The sequence below is a fragment of the Leopardus geoffroyi genome, chromosome E2, assembly GCF_018350155.1.
Source record: "Leopardus geoffroyi isolate Oge1 chromosome E2, O.geoffroyi_Oge1_pat1.0, whole genome shotgun sequence".
NCBI classification, from domain to species: Eukaryota; Metazoa; Chordata; class Mammalia; order Carnivora; family Felidae; genus Leopardus; species Leopardus geoffroyi.
The window spans coordinates 56,880,471-56,888,813 of record NC_059335.1 but is presented as its reverse complement, the minus strand read 5'-3'; the positions used below and the strand labels follow the sequence as shown (position 1 = coordinate 56,888,813).

Below are 8,343 nucleotides of genomic sequence, written 5' to 3'. Positions count from 1 at the left end.
CAAGGGGACACCAGCTGAGCACTGTCCTGCCGAGGCAGCCTGGCTGTGCCCACAGTGCTGGTGGCTGTCCCCACCGCCCGAGCATCCTGAGCCACCCTCCACCTCACTCTCCTTTCACTCACATCTTAGTGAGCCCCCTGCCCACCCCCAGGCTTCAGGTGAGGATCCCGAGGCTCAGAGAGGGCTCATTCATTCATTCCACAAATACTTTCTGAGAGCTGATGGAGGGCCAGGTGCTCGGCTCCTGTAGCTGGTGGGGAGAGAACCATACTCAGAAGCCACCAAGATCTCCTGTTCCCTGGGCTTACATTCTAGATGAGGAGACAGTTGCAAATAAGATCAACACAGATGATCGCTATGGGGAGGGATTAAATAAGATGAGGAATAGAGAGTTCTGGGGGTTAGGGTGGAGGCTCAATTTTAAACAAGGTGGCCTGAGGAGTCACATCTGATTCAAGCCATGAAGGGAGTAAGGAGGAGGCACATGGATGTCCCGGGAAAGAGCAATCCAGAGAGCTGAGCCAGCAAGTGCAAAGGTCCTGAGGCAGGGACACGTGAGACAGACACTGAAGCCCCAAACATTTAAAAGCTACTGAAAGTAATTCTTGACAACTGATTTCTGACATTGTTAATATTTCACTGTACTGATGTTCAAGGCAGTGAGCACCTGTTGAAGGCAGGAGCAAATACTGAGATGCACTTTTGGATAAAGGATTCAACATTAAGCTTTCCAAGGGCAGAGACCACACCTGCCTTCCAAATGCCCCATAGTGGCTTGTTGGATGAATGAACAAGTGTAGCTGTGATTTTTGTAAGACCGAAAATATTTTCATCGTTTCAAAGACAATAAAAAGCATGATTCCTTCAACGCCAGCTCGACTACAATCTGTCCCAATTTCATTATAGATACAAAATCAAAGCCTTCCATTTTAACAATGTAAAAGTATTTTAAAAATAAACAGAACGGACGGCTCTATCTACGGGGAATGGATTTTTCTTTCTTTGACGAATCTTGACTCCCACAGACAGACACTTGGGGGCGGGGGGATGCTAAACGTTGCTACGCAGCCGAGGAACCAACGCAAACAAAAAGGAAAGCCCAGTGGCGCGTTGATTTTAGACTCAGGACATTCCCGGACCCAATTTGTCAGTTACCCAGTCGGCCAATTCCCACCTCCTTCCCTTGTCCACCTCTGCCTTCTGCCGTCCATTCTATTACTTCTCCGTCAGGGCAGGGCACCGCCCACAGCCTCTGTGCTGTCCCCGCGTCCCGGCTCACCACCTCAAGTACGTTTTCATTAAAACTGGCCCTCGACACCGGCCCCTGAACGCCGCCGTGCTTCTCAGCTCTAAACCCCTGTGTGGCTCCCTGCGGCTCCCGGGACGCCGTCCACACTCCATGGGGGGCGCCACAGGCCCTTGGTGCTTGCACTTTCCGCCACACCCTCCCTCCTCCACATCCCGGTTCTCCAACATGCCAGCTACACCCTCCGGGCCTTTGCCGACGCCGTTCCCTTGGCCTGGAACGGCCTCCAGCCACGTGGCTCCGGCTAGCATCGTCTAAGTGCGAGCCCCCGCGTGGCTCCTCTGTGAGGCCGGTCCTGATTCTGCCCCGGTTAACGGGGAGTCCGCTCTCCTGCACAACCTGTGCCTCCTTCATGCCGACGTTTAATGCGCATCCACCTTCTCCCCACTGCACATCTGGCTCCTTTCTCCCTTGTGAGCTTCTCAAGGTCTGTGAATCTATGCGCGTTAGCGCCGTCCCTGGACATCACTGGTGCCTAATACATGCTTATGATCAGAAAGAATGACAAGAGTCTGAAGGACTCCCTCTCGGTGATTCAAAGTCCCCCGGCCCAGCAGGGATCCCCATTCTGGCTGAGGTCATAATACAGAGGCCTGACGGAGGCGGGGTGGCCTTTTGAATCTGACGGTGCTGGACACAGCCCTGCTCCCCGCTCACTTCCGGTGCGGGCCTGGACACACAGCCCAGCTTCCTCCGTCTCTCCAAAGCATATACCTCAGCACAAGCTGAGAAAGCCTTCCCTCCCTCCTGCTGCAAGACGTCTGCTTCGGAACACCCACAATAATGTTAATGTGTCTCTCACATTTGTCTGTTTCCCCGGGGGAAGTACTTCAGCCCGGAACCTGGAACCTTCGATGGTTATTTGCATTTTTTTTTTTTTTAATTTCTCAAATGCCTACTTTATTTTTTTTCAATATATGAAATTTATTGTCAAATTGGTTTCCATACAACACCCAGTGCTCAACCCAAAAGGTGCCCTCCTCAATACCCATCACCCACCCTCCCCTCCCTCCCACCCCCCATCAACCCTCAGTTTGTTCTCAGTTTTTAAGAGTCTCTTATGGTTATTTGCATTTGAACCAGCTCAGAAGGTGCCGTGTGTCTATGCGGCCGAGTACCTTCGACAGAGCTCTCAATCAGCCAGACCCTGACGGCTGGGTCTGCACCCTGGAATCCTAAGCCCTGTCCTGGAAAATGACCTGTGGCTATGAGAAGACGATGAGTCTATAGGGTCTGAGCAAGTCGAGAATGCCAGGACATTCCTCCCCGTTTAGGAGTGGCTGGCGTATTGCTGCTGTTTAAGCCAGAGGCACCCACATTAAAAATAAATGCTTACTCGGGGAATATTTAATGACATGGAAAATGTATCTATTACATCGTCGAGAGGAAAAAGCAGGCTACAAAACTGTATGAACTCTGAGATCCCAGTTTTTTTGTAAACTATGTCTTGACATAGTCACAAGTGTTAAATAGGTCAGGAGGATTATATACATGAAGACATTAACGGCAATTATCTCCGAATGGTGGGGTTATGCGTTTTTTATTTCATCCTTTGTGTTCTGTCCTAATTTCCTAATTTTGCACAATAAACCTGCATTATTTAGGTGTCACAACAAGAGTAGATGTTATTAGCAGAACTAAAATGTGGGAGCTGAGGTGTTTAGACGTGTCTGTGTGATTTCGACGGGGATGTGTCACGAGGTGCTCATTTCCGGGTGTGGTCCCTCACCCCTCTCTCCCTCCAACACCCCCATGCACCAGGGCAGACCCGTGAGAGCCCAGTCCCAGGCTCTGCCCGAAGGCAGACAACCATCTCCTTGAGCCAAGTTGGGATGGCCATTAGTAATGCCGGCGGGGTCATCTGCGAGGACCTCACGTTACAAGAGAAGAATGTGCTAAATAAAGAACACGCTCTCACTGGCTCTCTAAATGTCAGTGTGTGGGTCTCCACACTTATGTCCCAGCCCAGCGCAGGCTTCTCCGGAGAGCCGGGCCTGACAGCTGGTTCGGGTGTGAACCTCGGATTCGGCTAAATGTTAATTGGCGCCGAGGCGTGACACGGGGGTCCTTACAGAGCTGTCCTGGGAAATTTCATTTTTCCCTTTTGCCCCCTTTGTTTCCTTTGACGTGGTCATCCATAAGCGGTGAGGGGGGACCTGGTCAGTGGGCACAGGAGGACAGGGGCTGTTTAACTCTTTCATACTCCAAGACCTTCATTATCCCTCCACAGATGCACCGAGATGCGTAAAGTTTGAATGGAAATGAAAACCTGCAGCTAACCAGCAGGCTGATTCCAAATACCCAGGCAACTGGCCAGCGGATATGGGAGTACTTGACTGTTTTGTCCACAAATGCCATTGAAGCGGGTTTATTAGCGGTTTCGTCATTTGAAATACAATGCAGTGGACATTGCTAGTAAGGCCAGAGATAACCTACAGAATGGGAGAAGATATTGGCAAACCGTGTGTCTGATAAGCGTGTAGGATCCAGGATATATAAATTTTTTTTTTTTCAACGTTTATTTATTTTTGGGACAGAGAGAGACAGAGCATGAACGGGGGAGGGGCAGAGAGAGAGGGAGACACAGAATCGGAAGCAGGCTCCAGGCTCTGAGCCATCAGCCCAGAGCCTGACGCGGGGCTCGAACTCACGGACCGCGAGATCGTGACCTGGCTGAAGTCGGACGCCCAACCGACTGCGCCACCCAGGCGCCCCGTAGGATCCAGGATATATAAAGAGCACTTACAACTCAACAACCAAAGACACACCATCTAATTAAAGGACAGGCAAAGGACTGGAATAGATATTCCTGGCAAGACGATATACAAATGGCCCATGAGTACGAGAAAAGCACAAGAGCAACGATCATTAGGGAAATGCAGATCAAAGCCACGAGAAGGGGCTGCTTCACACCCAGTAGGATGGCTTTAATTTAAAAAAAAAAAAAAAGAGGAAAATAAGCGTTGGTGAGAGTGATATGGAGGAATTGAAAACCTCAGGTGGATTGCTGGTGGGAATGTACTATGGTGCAGCCACTGTGGAAGTCTGGCAGTTCCTGAAAAGGGTAAACATAGAACTACTATACGACCCAGAAATTCCACTACTGGGCAGGTACTCCAAGTATTGAAAACAGGTTCTCAAAGATACACATGCACATAAAGCGCTCACAATAGCCAAGAAGGGAGAAGAACCCAAATGTCCGTCCCTGAATGAACGGATAAACACAATGTGGTATATTCGTCGATGGAATACTGTTTAGCCACAGAGAGAATGAAATATCAATCATGCTACCCTGTGAGTGAACCGAGAAAACTCTAGGCTGAGGAAAAGAAGCTAGACACAACGTGTCACGTATCGTATGGTTCCCTTTATAGGAACGGTCCGGAACACATAGATCCGTAGAGACAGAAGGCAGACTGGGGACTGCCAGGAGTTGGGGGAGGAGAGCGTGGGGAGAGATTGCTTAATGGGTCTGTGAATCTTTTCACTTTCGTTCCCTTGGGATAATGGAAATGTTTGGAACGAGACAGAGGTGGTGGTTGCCCAATACCAGGAGCGTACTGAGTCCCGATGAACTGTTCGCTTTAAGACAGTTGTATGTTATGTGAATTTCGTCTCAATAAAGAATACTTCAACGTGTCTACTGTGTGCTTGTAGCTGGGGCTCCAAGGGCGAGTAAAACATCAGATGTCAATCATACACATTTCTGCTATGTTCTACCCAGAGAACGAGAGATGAAGGAAAAGCTGAGGGTGCCGTGAAAGTCTCTCCAAGAAGGTGGGCTTCTCTCAGAGGTGAGGGAGGCTTCTCAAGGAATTGATGGTGGAGGTGAAAAGCTGAATCTGAAGGAAGATCAGGAGATAATTAGGGTAATGGGATGGTATGGGAGGAAAGGATGTTCCAGGCTGAAAACAGCATTGCAAGGGTCCTGTGGCAGGAGTGCGTGAGGAACAGGAGCGCCCATGCAGCTGGAGGGGAGGAGGGGGAGGGAACGTGGTGTGAGAAGGGGTTAACAGAGGCGAGCCAGGCCACACCAGCCTGGCAGACCCACGGAGAGACCTGGGTTGGTCTCCTGAGAGAAACAGGACTTCCACGGGGGCGTTTTAAGGAGGAGGCTGATGCGGTAGGATCATTCTGGCTGTAGTGTGGTGGGCATGTTTTTGGTTTTTCTGGTAACAGCTTTACTGAGATATAATTCACATACCACACAATTCAATCCACTCGCTTAAAGTGGCAGGTTCCATGGGTTTTGGTACGTTTACGAAGTTGGGCAACCATCACCACAATCGATTTTAGGTCATTTTCATCACCCCAGGGAGGAAGCCGTACTCGTCAGCAGTTGCCTTGCAGAAGTCTTCTGCGGCTGGTACAAGGTGCCACAACCTGGGCGGCTTATGGTGGCAGACGTTTCTTGCCTTATGCTACTTCATTTTATGGCCGAATGGCTTTCTGCTGTATGGGCACACCCCATCGTGCTTACCCATCCATCAGTAGACGGACGTTGGTTTTCTTCTATTTTTTGACTATCCTAATAATGCTGCTATGAACATTCAGGTACAAGTTTTTGTGTGGACCTGTGTTTCCATTTGTCTTGTGCACATACTTTGGAGTGGAATTTCAGGATCATATTATGTGTCTTTGTCTTTTTTTTTTTTTTTTTTTTTTCTTTTGAAGGAGGTGTGCAAATCGAGCTCTTTAAAAACTACTCTTCAGAGGTTGGGGTTTTATAGCTGGCATTCATGGGTATCCCAGGGGTGCATCTGACCCCAGTTGTATGTGAAATTATGGTTCCGTGTATGTTGTTTCCCTGGGGAGCAGGTACCTCGGCTTCTTCTCCGGGCCTGACATGCCTTGGTCGTGGTTTGGGAAGCTACCACTGAGGTGGGGAAGGGGGAGTGGGCATGTGTATGTCAAGACCCGCCATGAATCACAGACACCAAATGAGGCCTCCGACACCCAGATGAGGACACCGGGGATACAAGGCTGGTGATCCCGTGGTTGGGAGATGGTGAGGTCAAGATGGGAGCCCTTGCCTGACCTCAGAGCAGTCGTACACAGTTGACCAAGCAAAGGAGTGGGTTGAGTTGACAAACCACAACGGTAATTAAAAAACCTGGTCTTTTTGCCTTTCAAGGAGTGTGTTGTGGGGACACTGGGTGGCTCCGTTGGTTAAGCTTCTGACTTGGGCTCAGGTCATGATCTCACAGCTCGTGAGTTCGAGCCCCGCATCAGGCTCCCTGGTATCGGTGCAGAGCACGCTTCAGATCCTCTCTCTGCCTCCCCCTCTTTCTCCCAAAATAAACAAACATTAAAAAAAAAAAAGAACATTAGATGGGTTTCTATTTATATGGCAAATCGGGTGAAGGAGACACCTGTGCACCAGGCTCTGTGTAGAGCCGGATCCTGAGACAGAATCTGGACTCAAAAGGCGAGAGTGCCGCGATTGATTAGTGATGTCTAGCACGGGGCAGGAAGGGGCAGCGAGAGTGCGGACGCCACAGTCTTCTTCCCGCAGCGATTTCCTTCCCTTCCACCCGTTCAACGGGCATCTGCGTGCTGACAGATGGTTGGCCTGGGCCTTTCGCCGAACGCATGCACGTCCTGACCCACTAAATTCTGACCACGCTGAGCTGAGCCACACCCACTGACACTCAAGCCAAGGGTCCAAGCCATTTAAGAAATAAGTATGTTGATGAAGCCATGTAATCAGCTCCCAGACGTACCCCAGCCTTCTCTACCTCTCCAAATTCAGTGATTCAAGGTTCTTTCAGTGTCTAAATCTTTTTTATTCTTCGAATTTCTCAGCAGCTCAGCAACGTGTCGCTGCATTGTGCAGTCATAAAAATAATATTAATGTTATGTGGTGCAAGACGGTGCTCACGCTACGTTCTGTGGATGAAAAATATAGAGTGTGTCAACATATTCAAGGCCTAAAAAGAGAGCTTCATCATTCAGCCCGCAGTCTCTGTGAGCAGTGCATACACTTCAGTTCTTTATGTGTGAAACTTAATGAGTTTGGATTCTTTGCCTCATCGGTCATAGTGCTGGAAAATAAAACAAGGGGAAAAGGCATAACTTTCCCACATTTAAACTTTAAATGCATCAAATCCTTAAAACAAACTAAACAGAAATGATTACTGAAATTTATAGGGGAAGTGATGTAGGGTTTGAATTCCCAAAGTGTATTTTCGGTCTGTTACAAATTCTTCCAAATCAAGAATGCCACGTTTGGCGATTCCTCTGCCCGTGTCCTGGGAGAAGCCGGTGGGCGAGCTACAGTCAGAACATTAAGTTCAACGGGACGGGGATTTATTGAGGTCGTGTGAGGTGCCAGGCCCTGTGCTTGGCACTGGGGGCTCAAGAGATGAGGCAGACAGAGACTGTGTCCATCTGGGTGAGATGGCGTGGCTCAGGAGGGAGATAGCAGGAGATGAATGCAAGAACATTTTAGGAAATGAAAGAGAAAAATGGCCAAGTTTCCAATTAGGGTAGTGACGATGATTACAAACACAGATCACATTTAATGATCACTAAAGATCTGCCAGCCTTTGTGAATTGCCTGGATATTTTCCTGCTTGACCCTCACTGCATCCTGTGATGTGGATATCACCGCCACGCACACCCATCTTACAGATGAGAAAACTGAGGCTCGGGAACACGACAGGACTTCTCCCAGTTACTCCAGACGGTAGTGACAGCATGAGGATCTGCGCCCAGTTCAGCTCTGTAACCCGCGTGTGCATTCCGTGTGGTGAGCGGGGGGAGCAAGGGGCGATGTGGCCGGCGGCTTCCGGTTCAGGGACACGGGTCCATGGGTCTCACACCCCAATGAGAGCACCCGTGGGGTCAGGATGAAAAGATAAAGCAGGTTCGAGGACAAGACAGAGGCTGATTTAAGGATGGGTCAAAACTGAGACGTAAGAAGGGCCAGCGAACTTTACCTGCTTCCTCCTCTGGAACCAGGCAGATGGGTTATGGCGGATTCTCCTGGCAGATGCCAGCCTCACGTTAGGGACCGTCAGACCCAATATTTCTTG

The 8,343-nt window shown here is 49.5% G+C and overlaps 1 protein-coding gene across 1 annotated transcript in view; it reads right to left on the bottom strand.

Moving 5' to 3' along the window:
* Positions 1–8,343, bottom strand: part of CDH13 (cadherin 13) — a 1,038,962-nt gene that overhangs the window by 170,403 nt on the left and 860,216 nt on the right. The gene's annotated exons all lie outside the window — the stretch shown is intronic.